We start from the raw sequence: 24,241 nt of genomic DNA on the forward strand, positions 1-24,241 counted from the left end.
CCTAAATGACTACCGGCCCATAACACTCATGTCTGTAGCCATGACGTGCTTTGAAAGGCTGATCATGGCTCACATCAACACCTTTATCCGAGAAACCCTAGACCCACTCCAATTTGCATACCACCCCAACAGATCCACAGATGATGCAATCTCTATTGCACTCCACACTTCCCTTTCCCACCTGGACAATTGGAACACCTACGTGAGAATACTATTCATTGACTACAACTCAGCGTTCAATACCTTAGGACCCTTTAACTAAACATCTACCTCTGCAACTGGATCCCGGACTTGCTGATGGGCGGGCCCCAGGTGGTAAGAGTACGTAACATCTGCCATAATGATCCTCAACACGTGAGCCCCTCAGGGGTGTGTGCTCAGTCCCCTCCTGTACTCCCTGTTCACTCATGACTGCATAGCCAGGCACGACTCCAACACCATCATTAAGTTTGCTGACGACAACGATGTGACGGCCTATATGGGAAAAGGTCAGAGACCTGGTCATGTGGTGCCAGGATAACAACCTCTCCCTCAACGTGATCAAGACAAAGGAGAGGACTGTGGACGACAGGAAAAGGAGAACCGAGCACGCCCCCATTCTCATAGACGGGGCTGTAGTGGAGCAGGTTGAGCGCTTCAATTTCCTTGGTGTCCACATCACCAACAAACTATCATTGTCCAAACACACCAAGACAGTCATGAAGAGGGCACGGCAAAAAATATTCCCCCATTGGTCTACAGATCCTCAAAAAGTTCTACAGCTGCACCATCGAGAGCATCCTGACTGGTTGCATCACTACAGGACCTCAATCCAGGACCCGTTAAACTTCTGTGAAGTGGATTATTTCTATAGAACTCCTTCCTGCTTGTAGGATGGCTACTTGCCACAGTAAACAAATCACATGTACAGGTAGAAATGTATTCAGTTAGAGAAAACGAGTCATCTTGCGAAGAGCAACATCCCCAGTCAGTGTGTCAGTGTTTTGACCAATGATTTTTTTTTTAATTGCACACATCCCAACTAACGATTTGCAGTGGCCCGATCGTAACAAATCCTAACTTATATTTATCAGATGTGAATTGAACAATTTACTCCCTTACACAACACTATTTGAATCTGTGAAATGTGATTTCAAGTTTCTGATTATTTATTGTTGTTTTAGGCATTGCCATCCTCCAATAACTAGACACACCCTAAACAGTCATGGTTGATTTAAAACTGGTTTGGTTTGTCATTAGATCTCATATAATAAGACGGTATGTTCATTTAAGAGTTGACTCAATCCCTGACATTTCCCTGACCTCTACTATGACGCTGAAAGGTGTTCTAGTTTCATTGAATCTGTTCTATTGAACATGCCATTACATCCACAATAAGGAACATCCTCCTTGTTTTATGTGTGAATGCCATGGTATGACATGAAAGATGAACAGTACATGCTTAGTTTATATTATAATTTTGTAGATGCTTTTATTGAAAGCGAACAACAGCAGAGCATGCATAGATTTTTGTGTGGAGGACTCCAGTGGAAACCGACCCTGGCATTGCAAGCTCCACACTCCACATAATGGTATATAATGGCTCTTGGAAAACTTGTAATGTCAGTTTTCACCAATTCAGACATATAATACTGCATTTTCAATGTATTTGGACCGGGCCTGTATGTTGAACAATAACTAACCAGAACCTGATAATTTGGCGCCCTCTTGCTGTAGAGACAAAATATGACTACAATAGTGAAGTATTCTGACTCATGTAGGTGGTCTTTGCAGGCCCCCGGTGTCCGGTCTGGAGTGTGAAGTCACAAGCTCTGCTGATCGGCTACTGCGTAGCAACCCAGCGGTGCCAAAAGCACTGGTCTGCCCTAGAAAGCCTATGTAAATTACAATCGTCAGAACGGCCAAAGTTGTTGTGATTCTACCAACAACGACCAGAAACTGCCATGTGGGGAATCGTAAGTGATTTGTTTCAGATTGTTCTCGATACCATGTCTTGTTTTGAGGTGTTTTGACTGATTTCATGTCAATGTAACGTTAAATATGTCTACAATTGGCCAGCTAGCTAAACAACTGTAACGATGTTTTGAGAGACAAGTGCTCATTGTGCAAACGTATTTTTGGGTGCACGTTGATAACAGGGGTTGTTAAACTTTTTCAGACTGGGACTGTAATGAAGTGCTATTTCCTATGCAAATGACCAGCTTACTGCTATTGCATTGCTATAACGGAGACAACACATAGCAACGTATTGACAACACATAGCAACGTATTGACAACACATAGCAACGTATTGACAACACATAGCAACGTATTTTCACAGTAAAACATGTTAGGGCACACACAGAATATCTCTCACACACACACTCACTTAAATCATCCACAACACTGTCAAAACAGGATACATCCTAGCCACAGGTGCTAGCCGTCAGTTCGGCCACAACATCTTGCCAAGACAAGAACGCACACACATACACACACTCATTGCGAGGACACCAAGATAAGAACGCACACACATTACACACACTCACTGCGAGGACACACAGACTTGACTTGTGAAGACAGGGACGCACACACATACCCACACTCATTGCGAGGACACCAAGATAAGAACGCACACACATTACACACACTCACTGCGAGGACACACAGACTTGACTTGCCAAGACAGGAACGCACACACATACACACACTCATTCCCTCTCCTGGGGATGGGTTCCAAAGACAAAGAACTCTTCCAACTGCCAATGGGACGCCGACACCAGTCTGGAGGGAACTGCCAATCAACTACCAGCAACCTACCAGAGGCCTGATCTACCAGAATCTACCTACGTCAGACCCATGAATAAAATGACTGTACACAATGTATCGGGGCTCTTTTCTGAAGGTTCCCTATGAGCTAGACGAACGAGAGTCCGTGCACGCTTTGCCAGATATCTATACACTACAAAAATAAACTGCCTTTACTATACCTGATCCACCTTGTCCAGTGTTTCAACTTGGTCTCCTGTATCGATTCATCAACAGGACCCAAATGAGAATTTCTGTTTTCCTGAGACCCAAGCTTATGAAAATATGTAACTATACGTAAATACTGGTACATTTCATTGCCCTTAAGCCAAAACCAAATAAAAAATGAAATACCCTTATAAATAGCTATGTATTTATTTTTTCCCATTAAAAACACTCTCTACATCTGTCTAGGTTGTAACAGTTGTTGTTAAAATACAATAAATAATTGTACATTTTAACTGGAATAAACTCATTGATCACACAGGTTGAGTTTTTGATAGTGCAACCATAAGTAACAATACAGATGAAAAAAAATCAGGCCTACTGTACATCTTACTGTAGGAAGTATTGTTGAAAAAAGTCTAGGTTAGAACTGTTGCTGTTAAAATACCTTATATTTTGTTTATTCTGAACTGTAATGAACTGATTGATCAAATCACACAGGTTGTCTATTCTGGGTATTTGACAGCGCAACACGGAGGTCATGTTCAGCATTGAGTCTGTTTCTGTACTTGTTTTTTAAGTATGCCAGAGTTGAGAACCCTGACTCGCGTAGATACAGTACCAGTCAAAAGTTTGGACACACCTACTCATTCCAGGTGTTCTCTTTATTTGCACTATTTTCTACATTGTATTACAATAGTAAAGATGTCAAAACTATGAAATGACACATATGGAATCATGTAGTAACCAAGAAATGTGTTAAATCAAAATACACTGCTCAAAAAAATAAAGGGAACACTAAAATAACACATCCTAGATCTGAATGAATGAAATATTCTTATTAAATACTTTTTTCTTTACATAGTTGAATGTGCAACAAAATCACACATAAATTAGCAATGGAAATCAAATTTATCAACCCATGGATGTCTGGATTTGGAGTCACACTCAAAATTAAAGTGGAAAACCACACTACAGGCTGATCCAACTTTGATGTAATGTCATTAAAACATGTCAAAATGAGGCTCAGTAGTGTGTGTGGCCTCCACGTGCCTGTGTGACCTCCCTACAACGCCTGGGCATGCTCCTGATGAGGTAGAGGATAGTCTCCTGAGGGATCTCCTCCCAGACCTGGACTAAAGCATCCGCCAACTCCTGGACAGTCTGTGGTGCAACGTGGCATTGGTGGATGGAGCGAGACATGATGTCCCTGATGTGCTCAATTGGATTCAGGTCTGGGGAATGGGCAGTCCATAGCATCAATACCTTCCTCTTGCAGGAACTGCTGACACACTCCAGCCACATGAGGTCTAGCATTGTCTTGCATAAGGAGGAACCCAGGGCCATCCGCACCAGCATATGGTCTCACAAGGGGTCTGAGGATCTCATCTTGCCTGCTTTCATCTGTGAAGAGCACAGGGCACCAGTGGCGAATTTGCCAATCTTGGTGTTCTCTGGCAAATGCCAAACGTCCTGCACGGTGTTGGGCTGTAAGCACAACCCCCACCTGTGGACGTCGGGCCCTCATACCACCCTCGTGGAGTCTGTTTCTGACTGTTTCTGACCGTTTGAGCAGACACATGCACATTTGTGGCCTGCTGGAGGTCATTTTGCTGTGCTCTGGCAGTGCTCCTCCTTGCACAAATGCGGAGGTAGCGGTCCTGCTGCTGGGTTGTTGCCCTCCTACGGCCTCCTCCACGTCTCCTGATGTACTGGCCTGTCTCCTGGTAGCGCCTCCATGCTCTGGACACTACGCTGACAGACACAGCAAACCTTCTTGCCACAGCTTGCATTGATGTGCCATCCTGGATGAGCTGCACTACCTGAGCCACTTGTGTGGGTTGTAGACTCCGTCTCATGCTACCACTAGAACGAAAGCACCGCCAGCCTTCAAAAGTGACCAAAACATCAGCCAGGAAGCATAGGAACTGAGAAGTGGTCACCCCCAGCAGAACCACTCCTTTATTGGGGGTGTCTTGCTAATTGCCTATAATTTCCACCTGTTGTCTATTCCATTTGCACAACAGCATGTGAAATGTATTGTCAATCAGTGTTGCTTCCTAAGTGGACAGTTTGATTTCACAGAAGTGTGATTGACTTGGAGTTACATTGTGTTGTTTAAGTGTTCCCTTTATTTTTTTGAGCAGTGTATATTGTATTTTTGAGATTCTTCAAATTACCAACCTTTGCCTTGATGACAGATTTGCACACTCTTGGCATTCTCTCAACCAGCTTCACCTGGAATGCTTTTCCAACAGTCTTGAAGGAGTTCCCACATATGCTGAGCACTTGTTGGCTGCTTTTCTTTCACTCTATGGTCCGACTCATCCAAAACCATCTCAATTTGGTTGAGGTCGGGGGATTGTGGAGGCCAGGTCATCTGATGCAACACTTCATTACTCTCCTTCTTGGTAAAATATATCTTACACAGCCTTGAGATGTGTTGGGTCATTGTCCTGTTGAAAAACAAATGATAGTCCCACTAAGCTCAAACCAGATGTGATGGCGTAACGCTGCAGAATACTGTGGTAGCCATGCTGGTTAAGTGTGCCTTGAATTCTAAATAATTCACAGACAGTGTCACCAGCAAAGCACCATATCACCACCTCCTCCATGCTTTACGGTGGGAAATACACATGCAGTGATAATCCGTTCACCCACACCGCGTTTCACAAAGACACGGCAGTTGGAACCAAAAATCTACAATTTGGACTCCAGACCAAAGGACAAATTTACACCGGTCTAATGTCCACTGCTCGTGTTTCTTGGCCCAAGCAAGTCTCTTCTCCTTATTGGTGTCCTTTAGTAGTGGTTTCTTTGCAGCAATTTGACCATGATGGCCTGATTCACAGTCTCATCTGTTGATGTTGAGATGTGTCTGTTACTTGAACTCTGTGAAGCATTTATTTGGGCTGCAATTTCTGAGGCTGGTAGCTCTAATGAGCATATCCTCTGCAGCAGAGGTAACTCTTGGTCTTCCATTCCTGTGGCAGTCCTCATTTATTTTAACTTTATTTAACTAGAACAAATTCTTATTTTCAATGACGGCCTAGGAACAGTGGGTTATCTGCCTTATTCAGGGGCAGAACAACCGATTTTTACCTTGTCAGCTTGGGGATTTGAACTTGCAACCTTTCGGTTACTAGTCCAACACTAACCATTGGGTTAGTGATCGGTTGAAGAGCATGCATTTAGTTTTACTTGCATTTAAGAGCAGTTGAAGGCCACGGAAGGAGAGTTGTTTGGCATTGAAACTAGTCTGGAGGTTAGTTAACACAGTGTCCAAAGAAGGGCCAGAAGTATACAGTATGGTGTCGTCTTCGTAGAGGTGGATCAGAGAATCACCAGCAGCAAGAGCGACATCATTGATGTATACAGAGAAGAGAGTCAGCACGGAATTGAACCCTGTGGCACCCCCATAGCGACTGCTGGAGGTACGGACAACATGCCCTCCGGTTTGACACACTTCTATCAGAGAAGTAGTTGGTGAACCAGGCGAGGCAATCATTTGAGAAACCAAGGCTGTTGAGTCTGTCAATAAGAATGTGGTGATTGACAGAGTCGAAAACCTTTGCCAGGTCGATGAATACGGATGAGTAGGTGTTCTAAAACTATTCTAAAACTTTTGACTGGTAGTGTATTTGCATAAACTCTTCACAGTTGTGTTCTGTGGGTGTAACCGAGTACACTGATACCCCATTTCATTGCTTCACAATCCAACCTTGTTTAACATTATCTAGTCTAAATATGGCATGATTCCACCAATTCTAAACTTCTGCATCACTTTCAAAGAGGTACTTTTATTTTGAAGGTAAACCTCAAATTACACTATTGTGCCTAATCCTTATTGTGGCTAGCTTCACAACATATAACCCGGTCCGGTCGAGCATCACTAGCCAGATGAAGCTAGCTGGCTGCTTTTAACGCTAGCTTTAGGCAACAGAGTTATGTAGCTGCCTAGCTATTTATTTTAATGAATTGAAGTTTAATTTCATTAGGCAAACAACAAGTGGCTACCTAGCTAATACTTAAGGATTGCTAAGAATAATGAAAATGACTGCAGTTTCAACTGGTCATTGCTTTCAGGCTGGTTGTATTGGTGCTAGCTAGCTACCCCAGAAGTTGCGGTCGAATAAATAATGCTTTATTACCAACGAAGTATTGTAAACACATCGTTAGTGGCCAGTCTTTGCTTGTTTGCCAGCTTTGCCAGTGCTACTGATAGTAGTGGTGGAGCTTGGCCTGCACGTGCAAATTCAGAACATTCTATAATAAAACTGTGTTATTTGACGTGTCAAATTTAAAGCTTATTTAACGCAGCAAATTGTGTTATTGCCAAATAATAGTATTTTTTGATGTGTATCTTTATTGACACGCAAAGACCCAAACGGCATTTATGTCGTGAAGCTAATTGCAGTGACGCTGTTACTGTGTAACTCCGGTAGGGCAACATCTGAAAAATAGCGCACTGGTAGTGTGTACCGGCGCTCGACCAGTCGCGAAAGCCAACATCACCCACGACAAAACGGTTGATTGTCAAGGGAAATTAATTTCATTATCTTGGTGTTAATGGATTTTGCATTTCAGTTGTCTCCCTGAAATGTGTTTACTCTTTCAAATGACTGCTCGACTTGTTGACTGCTCGATCCACACAGCAGACATTGAGGGCTAAGTTAGGAATGCTGTGTTGCACGTGGAGCACCAAATTTTCCGTGGCATCATTACGTCATGTACTTACGTTATATAGGTATGCACGTCAGCTTTGACGTCGGTTTTGCACATATGCATTAAACTAGACATCGGGCTGATACCGATGTTGGCATTTTTAGCTAATAACATCCGATTCCGCTATGTTCACCGATATATCGTGCATCCCTACTGTACAGCTTTACCTATGGATTGTGGATCAATGACATGGGGTATCAATTTACTCAGTGACACCCACAGAACACAACTTTGAAGAGTTTAAACAAATATTAGCAGTGTAGCTCTTATTGCGTGACTTTGACAGTGTGAAATCACTTCCCAGTCAGCTTATTGTGCGTATTGACATTAATATTGCATTGTACATTGTGGATCGATAAAATGGGATATCAGTCTACTAATGGAAACCCACAGAAAACAACTGCGAAGAGATTACACAAATATTTGCGTTGTAGCTCATATTGCGGGACTCTGTAAAATTAGCCACATTTATTATACCAGTCAACCTATTATGTGTTTGTTGAACACAATTCCAGAGGAAAAACAATACAACGTGGATGTTCTGGAGTCTGATAACTCTGAGGAGGACTTCGGTACGGAGTAGACTGATACCCCATTTCATTGCTCCACATTCCAACACTCCAACCTTGTTTCGCATTATCTAGTCTAAATATGGCATGATTCCACTATCCATTTGCATCACTTTCAGAGGGACTTTTATTTAAAAGGCGAACTGCAAATTCAACAACACATAACCCGGTCCGGTCAAGCGGCACTAGCCAGATGAAGCCAGCTAGCTGCTTATAACGTTAACAGGGTTAAATAGCTGGGTTAAATAGCTGCGGCAACAGGGTTAAATAGCTGGCTAGCTTGTTTAGTTCGTTATCTAGCTAGCTAGTTATTTTAATGACCTGAAGTTCGATTTCAATAGGACAACAACAAGTGGTTGCCTAGCTAATATTTAGTCACATGGATTCCTAAATCATTGCTAAGAATATTGAAAATGACTGCAGTTTTGTCTTGTCATTGTTTTCAGGCTGGTTACATTGGTGCTCACTAGGTACCAAGCTAAAGCTAACTACCCCAAAAGTTGCTAATAATATCTGCATCAAAAGGTATTTGCTCACATTTTTTATCCTGATCTTATTTCAAATGTTAACACAGATGTCCCATTCGGTCAAACAAATAATGCCTTATTACCAACGTGGTATTGCAACTATATTGTGGCCGAGAAGTGTGCTTGTTTGCAATCTTTTTTTTTTTTTTTTTACAGCAGCTTTGACAGTGCTACTGATCGTAATGTTGGCGCTTGGCTTGCACATGCAAATTTAGCACACACAACATTTCTGTAATATAACTTTTTTATTTGACATGTTGGGTTTTTGAGCTTATGCCCAATTGACTCCATATTACTCCTTGACGGGGAGCTCTACTTGTCCTAGTAACGCCCTAAATGTACCGCTCAGCCCATTGACGACGCACAGGCAACAAATGGTCGTTAATGAGTTTGCCATCTCCTCAAAAGTAACTCTGATGATGCGTAGCCATCGGGAGTTTTCTATAGGAATACGTGGATGACGTCAGCGCTATCACCATCTACTGGTTTTAATGTCTATGGATCTTTTGTCCATTCATCATTTATTCTCATGAGAGACTGTGTAAAGTGGGAAAAATGTATCAATAACTTGGGTTAGAAAAAATAAATGTGTGTATAAAACAGGTAATATCTTGTGTTGAGTACTTCAAGACATTGACTTTAATGTTCCAAAATTACTTTTATGATAGGTAGTCAAAAATAATGTAGATATTCTGGGTTCACAGTTATATCACTTTTTTCAGACTAAAATGTGTTTAACACAAGAAAGGGATAATATCTCTAACATTTTTAAAGTAATTCCACCCTCCATCCTTAACTTTTCCTTAATAAGTCATATTTTGTTAGAATTTCAATATCACAAACAGAATTTGTGTTATAAGCAGGCCATTTTTTTCTGAGCGCCAAAAAATGACTTTTTCAAATCCTCCAACATAGTCACATGCAGATAAGATGTTTCTATTTCATTTCTATACAGTATCAGAAACAGCAGATTCTTAGGTTTCGAAAACACTTCCCATTGCCAAATCAGTCTCAAAATTGAATCGATGAGCTCAAAATATGACTTTTTCTAAGAATAGCCTCTGTTCTATGCGCTCCACATTTGAGCATGCCAGCAACAGACAGCCTGTAGTAATATAAACTAATGAAAATGTATTTGTGTTCTTGGAAATAATATTTTTGGGTATAATAATGTTACCCAAGACCTTCATAAACACAACCAAAGTATTATTTTGAAAATGTTTTTTTTTTTTTTTGTGTAACGATCCTGGGTTTATAAGCGGGGATATCGACTCTGCCGCTTGAGCATGCTTTTGCGGCACAGTCCGATAGGGGCTGGACATCGGGCTAGAAGGTCGAGGGTTCGAGACCTGCTCCCTGCTGTTTAATTACATTGGTGTCAGAAGTGAGATCGGACCTTGCATCCACGACAGTGCATGTGCTTGGCCAGTGAGCGCGTTCCTATAAGACGTAGAGTCACAAGCTAGCGCGAGGACGTGCTATTTGAAAGGAGGGAGTAGTGTAACAACCCAGGGTTTATAAGCGGAGATATCGACTCTGCCGCTTGAGCAGGCTTTTGCGGCACAGTTGATAGCGCGCTGAACTTTGGGCTTTCGAGACCTGCTCCCTGCTATTTCACTGAATTTTGAGTCAAAATTATCCCTCATTGGCCTGAATGGGGATCCAGAGGCCAGGCTTTTCTAGTATTAAAAGGAAACATTTTCATTATTTAATAAATGGCCTTAATATTGGTTTCAAGGTAGCACATCAAACTCGGCATCACTTATCAGTAATAAAATAAAGACAGCACTTCTAATAGCCTATTTCACACCATAGCATGCTGAATGTGCACATTAACATTTCTTTCATTTTTATTTCAGCACAAATGAAAACGTGGCACTGATGCACCCAATGGATTAATGTTTCAGCATTGCCTCAATGAAGAGTTCAACGTTCGACTACCTATGTGCGACATGTGTTACCCCTTCTATGAGCTTATAATATAAACAACAACGCGAAAGGTACGGTTTACTTCACTTTTAATCATGTCAGCACATGTAAAAGCAATTTACAGCCCTTTTTTGTTTCTTATTCTTCCTCTCCCCAATTCACATAAACTATATTTCTTTATTTCCCAAGGCTTCACCAGAGTACCCTCTAGTACCCCCAGCTGTATTAAGCCCCTTACAACACCCCCTGCAAAAAATACAATTGAAGTCGAAAATTTACATACACCTTAGCCAAATACATTAAATCTCAGTTTTTCACAATTCCTGACATTTAATCCTAGAAAAAATCCCTGTTTTAGGTCAGTTAGGATCACAACTTTATTTTAAGAATGTGAAATATCAGAATACAGAAAATGATTTATTTCAGCTTTTATTTCTTTCATCACATTCCCAGTGGGTCAGACGTTTACATACATTCAAATAGTATTTGGTAGCTTTGCCTTTAAATTGTTTAACTTGGGTCAAATGTTTTGGGTAGCCTTCCACAAGCTTCCCACAATACGTTGGGTGAATTTTGGCCCATTCCTCTTGACAGAGTTGGTGTAACTGAGTCAGGTTTGTAGGCCTCCTTGCTCGCACACTCTTTTTCAGATCTGCCCACAAATGTTCTATAGGACTGAAGTCAGGCTCTGTGATGGCTACTCCAATACCTTGACTTTGTTGTCCTTAAGCCATTTTACCACAATTTTGGAAGTATGCTTGGGGTCATTGTCCATTTGGAAGACCCATTTGCGACCAAGCTTTAACTTCCTGACTGATGTCTTGAGATGTTGCTTCAAAATATCCACATAATTTTCCTGCCTCATGATGCCATCTATTTTGTGAAGTGCACCAGTCCCTCCTGCAGCAAAGCACCCCCACAACATTATGCTGCCACCCCCGTGCTTCATGGTTGGGATGGTGTTCTTCAGCTTGCAACCCTCCTCCTTTTTCCTCCAAACATAACGATGGTCATTATGGCCAAGCAGTTCTATTTTTGTTTCACCCATGTGCAGTTGCAAACCATCATTTGGCTTTTTTTATGGCGGTTTATAGCAGTGGCTTCTTCCTTGCTGAGCAGCCTTTCAGGTTATGTCGATATAGGACTTGTTTTACTGTGGATATAGATACTTTTGTACCTGTTTCCTCCAGAATCTTCACACGGTCCTTTGCTGTTGTTTGGGCTTGATTAGCACTTTTCGCACCAAAGTACGTTCATCTCTAGGATACAGACAGAACGCGTCTCCTTCCTGAGCGGTATAACGGCTGCGTGGTCCCATGTTGTTTATACTTACGTACTATTGTTTGTACAGATGAACGCGGTACCTTCAGGTGTTTGGAAATTGCTCCCAAGGATGAACCAGATTTGTGGAGGTCTACAATTTTCTTTCTGAGGTCTTGGCTGATTTCTTTTGCTTTTCCCATGATGTCAAGCAAAGAGGCACTGAGTTTGAAGGTAGGCCTTGAAATACCTCCACAGGTACACCTCCAATTGACTCAAATTATGTCAATTAGCCAATCATAAGTTTCTAATGCCATGACATAATTTTCTGTAATTTTCCAAGCTGTTTAAAGGCACAGTCAACTTAGTGTATGTAAACTTCTGACCCACTGGAATTGTGATACAGTGAATTATAAGTGAAATAATCTGTCAGTAAACAATTGTTGGAAAAATTACTTGTGTCATGCACAAAGGAGATGTCTGCAGGGCTCTCCAGAGGGTGGTGCAGTCTGCACAGCGCATCACTGGGGGGGCAAACTACCTGCCCTCCAAGACACCTACAGCACCCTATGTCACAGGAAGGCTAAAAAGATCATCAAGGACAATAACCACCCGAGCCACTGCCTGTTCACCCCGCTTCCACCCAGAAGGCGAGGTCAGTACAGGTGCATCAAAGCTGGGACAGAGAGATTGAAAAACAGCTTCTATCTCATGGCCATCAGGTTGTTAAACAGCCACCACTAGCACAGAGAGGCGGCTGCCTTCCTACAGACTTATTATCATTGGCCACTTTAATAAATGAAACACTAGTCACTTTAATAATGCCACTTTACGAATGTTTACATATCTTGCATTACTCATCTCATATGTATATACTGTATCATTCACTATCTATTGCATCTTAGCTGTCACTGCTCATCCATATATTTTATACTTATATATTCTTATCCCATTCCTTTACTAGATTGTGTGTATTAGGTTTTGTTGTGGAATTCTTAGATATTACCTGTTAGATACTGCTGCACTGTCGGATCTAGAAGTATTTCCCTACACTCGCAATAACATCTGCCAACCATGTGTATGTGACCGATTTGATTGGAGTAATTATTAAAAAAAGAGTGAGGGAGATGGTGTGTGTGTGTTTTGGTCACTAATACAGTGAACATCCCACATGCTTTGAGATCACACATTTTGTTTTTGCCAATTAACAGCCGATCTGAAAACAACAGTTTATTTTGCTCTTCAGCTTTCCTTGTCTCAAGCGGGTCCTATTGTAACGGCAGATTTCCTCTTCGTCTGAAGAGGAGTAAGGATCGGACCAAGATGCAGCGTGGTAAATGATCATGACGATTTATTAAAAACAAACTGAACACTGAAATACAAAACAATAAACGAAGTGATGAAAACGAAAACCGAAACAGTACCGTGTGGCGACAAACACTCACACGGAAACAAACACCCACAAACCAACAGTGAAACCCAGGCTACCTAAGTATGATTCTCAATCAGAGACAACTAACGACACCTGCCTCTGATTGAGAACCATACTAGGCTGAACACAAAAACCAACATAGAAAAACCAACAGACTGCCCACACCAACTCACGCCCTGACCATACTAAATAAAGACAAAACAAAGGAAATAAAGGTCAGAACGTGACACCTATTACTATCTGCGTTCCCAGCGAATGACCTGCCACTTTCGCAACACATTGAAACTGACTTTTTTCATTGATGTTACATTTACTTGAAACTTTAGGCTATTCTTCATCGCATTAGAACCCTTTGGGTGAAGTTAAGTTGGTATTTAGGACTGCAGTGCTTTAGGACTGTAGTGCTTTAAACTACAGGCCTTTTATAGAAAAAGCCAATCCCAGGAGCTATGGAGCTTTAGTTTTTATCCCAGGCTCTGATTTATATGATTTCATAGGAAGTTTTCTTATAGCACATCACTGCTAAATGATTTTGTAGGAAGAGGGAGCCTAGTCGGTGAGAGAAAGTCAAAAGACAAATTCTTGTCTCATCCCTTAAAGTCAGACTCCAAATTATTTAATATCACAATAAATAAATATTTGTCGCTAATGAGACTTTAGTGTAATCGTTTGTCGCGATATGTGCCACGTACAGTATCACTCTCTTAATTGGTCAACAAGATGTGTGGTGCTGGACTCCACCCTCTCCTTTGACCAACACATGACACAGACGGTCAAATCCTAATTCTTCCACCTCTGCAACATTGCTAAAGTCAGGTCCTCCCTCTCCTGTCCTGCCGCTGAAACCCGCATACATGCATTCATCTCCTCCTGTCTTGACTACTGCAATGCCCTACTCTCCGGCATCAACTCAAGTTCCCTCCATAAGCTCCAAATGGTTAAAAAAATCTGCAGCCCAACTCCTCAACCACACTAAGTCCTGGCAGCACATCACCCGTGTCCTCTGTGATCTCCACTGGTTCCTTGTCTCCCAACGCATTGATTACAAGATCCTCCTTCTGACCTACAAAGCCCTTAACCACCTTGCCTCCCTTACCTGTAGGACATTCCTCTCCCCACCAACCCACACGCGCATTCTGTTCCACCACAGCAGGCCACCTTGCCATCCCCAGGTCGAAGCTCCAGAGCTTCAGCGACAGGGCCTTTTCCACAGTTCCTCCTAAGCTCTGGAACTCCCTCCCTCCAGCCATCTGTGACAGCGAGTCCATCACTGTCTTTCAGTCCCTCCTAAAGCCCCACCTCTTTGACAAGGTCGACCCTTAAGCGAGTCCATATACTACAAAGACACTCCTCTCTTCACCATACTGAGCTGCACCTAACCCAAACCCTTACCCTACCACTTACCCTAAACTGGGTTTGTATCCAAATCCCAACCCTCCCCTACCCATACACTGATACATCACATTTCTCTTCTTTCAGCCCACCCCTATCTTTATTCATGTTTTTGTTTAGTCTGATTATTTCTTGTTGACTAAATTTGGTTGTTTTACAATTGTGAAGTGACTTTGGGTCCTTGAAAAACTCTATATAAGTCCATTATTGTATCATTATTATTATTATTATTAATTTGCCATGTGAGGATTATTTTATCTAATAGAAGATTTGCAATGGTTAGGTGGTTACAAATGCAATGACACAGTATAAGTGGACGCAAGTGGCATTGTGGCAACTTTGTTGTGCCTGTTGTCATAGAGACTCATCATGGATATAACCCCTTTTAGCATGTGCATTGCCGTTGAGGGCTTCCAGCATTTTAAAGTAGATAACTGGGTGGGGATTCCTGAGTTTGGACCAATCAGCCAATAAAGATAACCTCAATGGCACTGCCCATGCTGTCACAGATGCTATAATGGCACAGATACAAAGATGAGTCCTATATTTATCTCTATGACCTGTTGTTCACATGCGTATCTGCCCTCTCATTGGCTAGAACTCATTCTCTTAGGTGGTAGTTCCCAACTCAGGTCCTAAACTACCCCCAACCGGACACATTTCTGTTGTGGCCCCGGACAAGCGCACATGATTGTACTTGGCAACTAATCTTCAACCCCTTGAAAAGTTGAATGAGATGTGTTTGACTGGGGCTTCAACAAAAATGTTGTGTGCTGTTGGGGGTATTCGAGGACCAGAGTTGGGAATCAATGCCTAAGTTGAAGCAAATCAAAGCCCCACCTATAGTCAATATTTTTGGAAGCCAAATACCCCGGGATCCCAGAGTTCTAATAGTAATACTCCAGGGGATTTATTGTTTGTGAAAATAATCCTGCTCTCCAAGATATGGTAGAAACAGTAAACATGCAAAATAAATCATGTTTTTTCCCCCCCTTTTTTTCTCCCCTTTTCCCCGAGGCCCCATGCGGTGCTGTCTTTTTGAAAGCAAACCTGAGTGGATGGGCCAACAACACCTGTTTCATCTAGTCATCCAGGGCCTGACAAGGTCTGACTGGCCCGGTCCCCAGTGAGATCTCAGAGTCAAGGCTCGCCACGGCAATCCATAAACAAACGGAGCCAAACGTCATCAGATGTTGGCTTGCATTTAACCGGTGGACGTTCTGGGCAGTGGAAGGTGTGGTGGTAGATTTAGCTTTGATTTTGGATGTTGGATGTAAATATGTGAAGTGGAGGCTAATATAATTTGAAGTTAAGTCAGTCTTTTGGATGCTCAACGTCAGTGTGGCCATATATTCTGTAAATTTCCATAAAACACCAGTGTTGTATTATGTGGATGAGCCACACAATTGCTCTATTTGAATTCTTTAAAGACTGGCTATTGGAAGTGTCTGTGTCTGAAATCTAATGTGGCACCTACTTTTTGGAGAGAACCCTTGAGGCGGATGGGTGCAGTAATAATCAAACCACTTTTTCTCCCAGAAGGGTATGGGTCTGATGTTCCAAGAGGTCCGTGTGCCCCGACACCTCGGAGAACACGGCAGTATTCCACTGGACCAACTCTCTGAGCTTTTGTCGTTGGGTTGGGCTGAGATCTTCCCCCATTGCCACTTCGACCAAGGGAGGGCCCTGCTGTGGCCGGGTCCACGTTACACACAGTGCCTCGTGTGTGTGTGTGACATTTCTTCAGTAAATTCACATGGTAAAGCTGGAGGGGTTTTCTCCGCCCCGGTTGGCGGACCTTATAGTTGACGTCGCCTACCGACTCAACGATGTCGTAGGGCCCATGCCACGTAGCCAGGAATTTACTCTCCATGGTAGGGATCAGCACCAAGACCTTCTCACCGGGTTGGAACTCTCGTGGTTGGGCCCCCCGGTGGTAAACACGCTCCTGGGCACGTTGCGCCTGGGCCATGTGCTCTCTCTCACCACTAGCCAAATCACCGTCATCCTCTCCCTCATCTCCTCCACATGTTCTACTATGCTGAGAAGAGGGGTTGGCTGCTCTTCCCAGATCTCCTTGGCTAGGTCCAGCAGCCCGCGGGGCTGACGGCCATACAGGTTCTCAAAGGGGATGTGGATGCTTGGGGTACCTCACACACTGAAAACATCAGGTGGGGCAACACCTGGTCCCAGTTCCTCCCGTCTCTCTCGATGACCTTCTTCAGCATCTGTTTCAGGGTCTTAACGAAGCGTTCCACCAGCCCGTCGGTTTGTGGATGGTACACACGGGTCCTTACCTGTTTGATTCGTAACAGATTGCAGACATCCATCATCACACGAGACATGAAGGCGGTGCCCTGGTCCGTCAGGATACCCACCCAGCTAAATAAATGGAAAAGCTCCCGTGCGATACCTTTTGCTGCTGCCGTGCGTAGTGGGATTGCCTCAAGATACCGGGTGGCATAGTCCACAATTACCAGGATGTATTGGTGTCCTCTCACGGTCTTCACCAATGGACCTACCAGATCCTTTGCCACCCGCTTGAATGGCACTCCTATAATGGGCTAGGGAACCAAAGGGTTTCGATAATGCACCCTTGGAGCTGTGATCTGGCACTCCGGGCAACTATGGCAGTAGTCCTCCACGGCGCGCTTGACTCCGGGCCAGTGGAACCGGTTCCCGATCCGCTCCCTGGTTTTCTCAATCCCCAGGTGTGACCCAAGCAGGTGGGTGTGGGCAAGCTGCATCACAGTCCTAACATACTGGCTGGGTATGAGTAACAAGTCTTTGGTATACCCATTATGCTTTGCTACCTGATACAATAAATTATGCTTGATTGCGAAGTGGGGGTAGCGCCGATCACTTACCCCAGGTAACAGTACGCCATCCACCGCAATCACCTGGACCCTAGCATTCTGGAGATTGGGGTCTTCTAATTGGGCCGTCCCGAACTGACCCGTGAGGATTCCCATTCCGCGTGGTCCGTCTAGGGCCTCCACCTCCATAAAGGGGAGCCTGAGGTCTTCCTCGCACGGTGGATCGCTTGCCGGAGCGGGGTCGTCTCCCTCCTCCGGGTCTGACTCGGGCCCAGTGGACCCCTCTCGTGGCGGGGGTTGGGTTGCACAGGACACCGTCTTTTTTCCTTTTCTTCCTAACTCCCGTACTTGCCTCCCCAGGTCCCTCCCCCACAGTGCCTGGAAGAGAGGGCAGTCTCGACCGAGGAGAAGGGACACGGGCAGGTTAGGAACAGCTCCCACGCGCATCTGGCACTCCCCCTTTGGGGTGGTTATCCTCACGGGCACAGTTGGGTACCTCTTCGTGTCCCCGTGTACACAGGACACTGTCACCTCCTCGTCCCCTGGTTCCTCCTTCCCCTCTCATGTGAGCCACTGCGGGTGGGCCAGGGTCACCATGCTGCCGGACTCTTCCGGAGGGGCCGACTCGGTGTGCGCCCAAAAGGATGTGACGTAACTCGCCATCCGGGTTATCCCAGAGCTGGGGGTTGCGGAGGGCATGGCCTCCTCTCGGTCGGGAAAGCTCCACGCGAGGTGCCCCGGCTCACCGCACTCATAGCAGTGTCTTTGATCAGGGTCCAGCAGCAGCCGACATCGTCGGTTTGGGTCACCCTCCTGCTTCATAGCCTCGGCTGGTTCCATCCGGGCCCCCTTCAGCTCCTCGCCTCTCTTTGTGTTGGTTACCCCCCTCGCTGCATCTCCTCTCTCCGCTCAGGCCCCTCTCAGCAGGTCCTGAGTGTTCTGGTGAATCTCCACCACTGTCAGCAACTCCTCCAGGCTCTTGGGGTTCTGCATGCTCACCGTCTTCTTCATCTCGTAGGGCAGGGCCCGAAGGTATTTATCCAGAACAAGCTGGTCGAGCATCGGGAGGGACGGTACTTCCATCAGTAGCCTACCCTTGGTCAGCCGCAAAAGGTTGATCATCTGAGCACGGGGGACAGAGTGGGGTCAAAGGCCCAGTCGTGGACCACGGCGTGAGAGATTGAACCAATTATGGCTTAGTATCACCCGTTTGAGTCCCTCATAATTCGCTGCCTGGTCAGTGTTCAAATCCAAGTAGGCCTTCTGGGCCTTCCCAGAGAGGTAGGGTGCCAACAGGCTGGCCCACTTGGGCTTGGACCATCCTTCCCGCTGTGCCGTCCTCTCGAAGGTGCACAAATACGACTCCACGTCATCTTCCTCCCTTAACTGAACCAGGAACTGATTTGGGCCAGACTCCTGAGCCCTCCCAACCTTCAACTGGGCTACCTCCGCTACCAGTCTGAGGTTTTGTTGGTGCTGCTCCTCCAGGACTTGCTCCTGGAGAGCCTGTTGCTCTGCTGGCTGAGGATGAACTGAGCCACCAGCTCCTCCGCACACTCGACCCCACGGCACCCAAAGCCGAGCGTGCAGTGATTGACACAGAGACAGGGAGGCTTTAGTCCAAAAACAACTTTACTAAGACGGAAAATAAACCTAGCAAAGAAATCACTTCGGTTTTGCTCTGTCTTTCTTCTATCTCTTAACTGGTGTCCGTCTCTCCCCCTTCTCTCTTGCGGTGTGCCATCGTGCTCCTTTAATTTAGCCTCCACGGCTGGTTGGCACTTTCCTCTGAATACCTCCTCCACTTATAGCAGTCCGTGTCGGGGTGCCCAGCTCCCGTATCCCCAGCTGAGGGAGACAACGTCGCCTTACGTACCTCCCCTCTATTACCATCCCCCGGGGTAGACCTCCTGAGATACCACAATACATTAATAAAACAAATGCTGTGAGTCACCAATCAATAATAACAAAAATTAAAAAGCAGAAAGTAATTCTTATTTATACTATATATTTCAGTCTAAAACTACATGCATTAGCTCCCTAACTAAGTATGATACTGTACTTATGAAGCACTGTCTTTCAACTGTCTTTATACTACCCGAAGTAGGGACTGTCTTTATACTACCCGAGGTAGAGGGGGGAAAAACTATATGATAAATAAATATAAAATCAAACCAGGCTCAGCGTAAGAAGAAGGGGAAGTAATTGACAGAGAGCCAAACAGCCCAGGTACACATACCCTTACAATGACTTTGAACCTCTGCGGCTTGTAAAAGTGAGACATAAATATTGAACGGAGCTCGGGTATTTTCTGTGTACCAGGGAGCTAGTTTCTTATGAGAAATGTTTTTAGTTTTTAGGGGTGCAACTGCATCTAGGGTATTGCGCAAGGTTAAATTGAGTTCCTCAGTTAGGTGGTTAACTGATTTTTGTCCTCTGGCATCCTTGGGTAGACAGATGGAATCTGGAAGGACATCAAGGAATCTTTGTGTTGTCTGTGAATTTATAGCACGACTTTTGATGTTCCTTGGTTGGGGTCTGAGCAGATTATTTGTTGCAATTGCAAACGTAATAAAATGGTGGTCCAATAGTCCAGGATTATGAGGAAAAACATTAAGATCCACAACATTTATTCCATGGGACAAAACTAGGTCCAGAGGATGACTGTGACAGTGAGTGGGTCCAGAGACATGTTGGACAAAACCAACTGAGTCGATGATGGCTCCGAAAGCCTTTTGGAGTGGGTCTGTGGACTTTTCCATGTAAATATTAAAGTCACCAAAGATTAGAATATTATCTGCTATGACTACAAGGTCTGATAGGAATTCAGGGAACTCAGTGGGGAACGCTGTATATGGCCCAGGAGGCCTGTAAACAGTAGCTATAAAAAGTGATTGAGTAGGCTGCATAGATTTCATGACTAGAAGCTCAAAAGACGCAAACGTCATTTTTTTTTGTAAATTGAAATTTGCTATCGTCAATGTTAGCAACACCTCCGCCTTTGCGGGATGCACGGGGGATATGGTCACTAGTGTAGCCAGGAGGTGAGGCCTCATTTAACACAGTAAATTCATCAGGCTTAAGCCATGTTTCAGTCAGGCCAATCACATCAAGATTATGATCAGTGATTAGTTCATTGACTATAATTGATTTTGAAGTAAGGGATCTTACTGTCACTTCAACTGTGAGAGACGGAATCTAAAACAAAAATCCAGAAAATCACATTGTATGATTTTTAAGTAATTAAAATTACAGTAATTAAATTACTTTTTATTGCATGACATAAGTATTTGATACATCAGAAAAGCAGAACTTAATATTTGGTACAGAAACCTTTGTTTGCAATTACAGAGATCATATGTTTCCTGTAGTTCTTGACCAGTTTTGCACACACTGCAGCAGGGATTTTGGCCCACTCCTCCATACAGATCTTCTCCAGATCCTTCAGGTTTCGAGGCTGTCGCTGGGCAATACGGACTTTCAGCTCCGTCCAAAGATTTTCTATTGGGTTCAGGTCTGGAGACTGGCTAGGCCACTCCAGGACCTTGAGATGCTTCTTACATACGTTTTTCCAGCAGCAGACTATGATCGATAATGTCAAAAGCTGCACTGAAATCTAACAAGACAGCCCCCACAATCATTTTATCATCAATTTCTCTCAGCCAATCATCAGTCATTTGTGTACGTGCTGTGCATGGTTGAGTTTCCTTCCCTATAAGCAAGCTGAAATTCTGTTGTCAATTTGTTTACTGTGAAATAGCATTGTATCTGGTCAAACACTATTTTTTGTTGGTAACAGGCTGATTCGTCGGCTATTTGAGCCAGTAAAGGGGGCTTTATTATTCTTGGGAAGTGGAATGACTTTAGGTTCCCTCCAGGCCTGAGGGCACACGCTCTCTAGTCGACTTAAATTCAAGATGTGGCAAATAGGAGTGGCTATATCGTCTGCTATTATCCTCGGTAATTTTTCATCCAGATTGTCAGATCCCGGTGGCTTGTCATTGTTGATAGATAACAATAATTGTTTCGCCTCTTCCACACTGACTTTACGGAATTACATTTTATGAAATTCCTGTCTTTCATAATTTGGTCCGATATACTTGGATGTGTAGTGTCTGTGTTTGTTCCTGACATGTCATCCCTAAGTTTGCTTATCTTGCCAATGAAAAAGGCATTAAAGTAGTTTGCAAAATCAGTGAACGGAAATGGCGCCACACCAAACTGGAAGTCTTCCGACTAGCTTGGAAAGACAGTACCCTTACTGCTGCTCGATCATCCTATTTTTCTAACTTAATTGAGGAAAATAAGAACAATCCAAAATTCCTTTTTGATACTGTCGCAAAGCTAACTAAAAAGCAGCATTCCCCAAGAGAGGATGACTTTCACTTTAGCAGTGATAAATTCATGAACTTCTTTGAGGAAAAGATTATGATTATTAGAAAGCAAATTACGGACTCCTCTTCAAATCTGCGTATTCCTTCAAAGCTCAGTTGTCCTGAGTCTGCACAACTCTGCCAGGACCTAGGATCAAAAGAGATGCTGTTTAAAAAGTGTTTTACTACTATATCTCTTGACACAATGATGAAAATAATCATGGCCTCTAAACGTTCAAGCTGCATACTGGACCCTATTCCAACTAAACTACTGAAAGAGCTGCTTCCTGTGCTTGGCCCTCTTATGTTGAACATAATAAACGGCTCTCTATCCACCGGATGTGTACCAAACTCACTAAAAGTGGCAGTAATAAAGCCTCTCTTGAAAAAGCCAAACCTTGACCCAGAAAATATAAAAAACTATCGGCCTATATCGAATCTTCCATTCCTCTCAAAATTTTTTGAAAAGGCTGTTGCGCAGCAACTCACTGCCTTCCTGAAGACAAACAATGTATACGAAATGCTTCAGTCTGGTTTTAGACCCCATCATAGCACTGAGACGGCACTTGTGAAGGTGGTAAATGACATTTTAATGGCATCGGACCGAGGCTCTGCATCTGTCCTTGTGCTCCTAGACCTTAGTGCTGCTTTTGATACCATCGATCACCACATTCTTTTGGAGAGATTGGAAACCCAAATTGGTCTACACGGACAAGTTCTGGCCTGGTTTAGATCTTATCTGTCGGAAAGATATCAGTTTGTCTCTGTGAATGGTTTGTCCTCTGACAAATCAACTGTAAATTTCGGTGTTCCTCAAGGTTCCGTTTTAGGACCACTATTGTTTTCACTATATATTTTACCTCTTGGGGATGTTATTCGAAAACATAATGTTAACTTTCACTGCTATGCGGATGACACACAGCTGTACATTTCAATGAAACATGGTGAAGCCCCAAGATTGCCCTTGCTAGAAGCATGTGTTTCAGACATAAGGAAGTGGATGGCTGCAAACTTTCCACTTTTAAACTCGGACAAAACAGAGATGCTTGTTCTAGGTCCCAAGAAACAAAGAGATTTTCTGTTGAATCTGACAATTAATCTTAATGGTTGTACAGTCGTCTCAAATAAAACTGTGAAGGACCTCGGCGTAACTCTGGACCCTGATCTCTCTTTTGAAGAACATATCAAGACCATTTCAAGGACAGCTTTTTTCCATCTACGTAACATTGCAAAAATCAGAAACTTTCTGTCCAAAAATGATGCAGAAAAATTAATCCATGCTTTTGTCACTTCTAGGTTAGACTACTGCAATGCTCTACTTTCCGGCTATCCGGATAAAGCACTAAATAAACTTCAGTTAGTGCTAAATACGGCTGCTAGAATCCTAACTAGAACCAAAGAAATGTATCATATTACTCCAGTGCTAGCCTCTCTGTTCTGTTCTGCCTTATTATTATTCGACCATGCTGGTCATTTATGAACATTTGAACATCTTGGCCATGTTCTGTTATAATCTCCACCCGGCACAGCCAGAAGAGGACTGGCCACCCCACATAGCCTGGTTCCTCTCTCGGTTTCTTCCTAGGTTTTTCCTAGCCACCGTGCTTCTACACCTGCATTGCTTGCTGTTTGGGGTTTTAGGCTGGGTTTCTGTACAGCACTTTGAGATATCAGCTGGTGTACGAAGGGCTATATAAATACATTTGATTTGATTTGATTTGAAGTGTACCTATGATAAAAATTACAGACCTCTACATGCTTTGTAAGTAGGAAAACCTGCAAAATCGGCAGTGTTTCAAATACTTGTTCTCCCCACTGTAAATAATAACCCCGGCAATTTGCATGGTTGAGTGTCTACATGTGTAGCATGTAGTGCGTATAGCCTTAATATTGAGGATGATAATTGTAATCCATATTGTATCAACGTCATAGTTGCATCATAATTACCTTCAACATCATTGAAAAACACTTCCCAGCATTTCCATAGCAATTGACATTTCACATGATCATGAAATAGTCCTTGCATTATTATTAATATAGAGACGGCTTCACTACAGTACAAATGTATCCCGTAAAATATGCTATTATTCCCCAACGTCAATATACTATGTGTCTATATGTATGTATAAGTTTGTATGTGTAAGCGAGCATGTAATTGAGTACGTATGTGTTCATATCCACTTCATAATCTTCAGATATTTTTACAGTTCCCATACTTAATTTTTTTCGTAACCTGAAGTCCCTGTAGAATTTAGTACATCCATGG

At 43.5% G+C, this 24,241-nt stretch overlaps 1 protein-coding gene and 1 long non-coding RNA gene across 6 annotated transcripts in view; one reads left to right on the top strand and one right to left on the bottom strand.

Annotated features, from left to right (window-relative positions):
- Positions 1-24,241, bottom strand: part of LOC121841524 (mucin-2-like) — a 227,623-nt gene that overhangs the window by 173,377 nt on the left and 30,005 nt on the right. The window lies entirely within an intron of this gene.
- On the top strand, positions 1,641-2,970 carry LOC121841525. The gene is made up of 2 exons (XR_006080572.1): positions 1,641-1,955; positions 2,159-2,970. It is a non-coding gene; the product is annotated as an uncharacterized LOC121841525 (long non-coding RNA).

The sequence above is a fragment of the Oncorhynchus tshawytscha genome, linkage group LG31 (genome assembly GCF_018296145.1).
Source record: "Oncorhynchus tshawytscha isolate Ot180627B linkage group LG31, Otsh_v2.0, whole genome shotgun sequence".
NCBI lineage: Eukaryota > Metazoa > Chordata > Actinopteri > Salmoniformes > Salmonidae > Oncorhynchus > Oncorhynchus tshawytscha.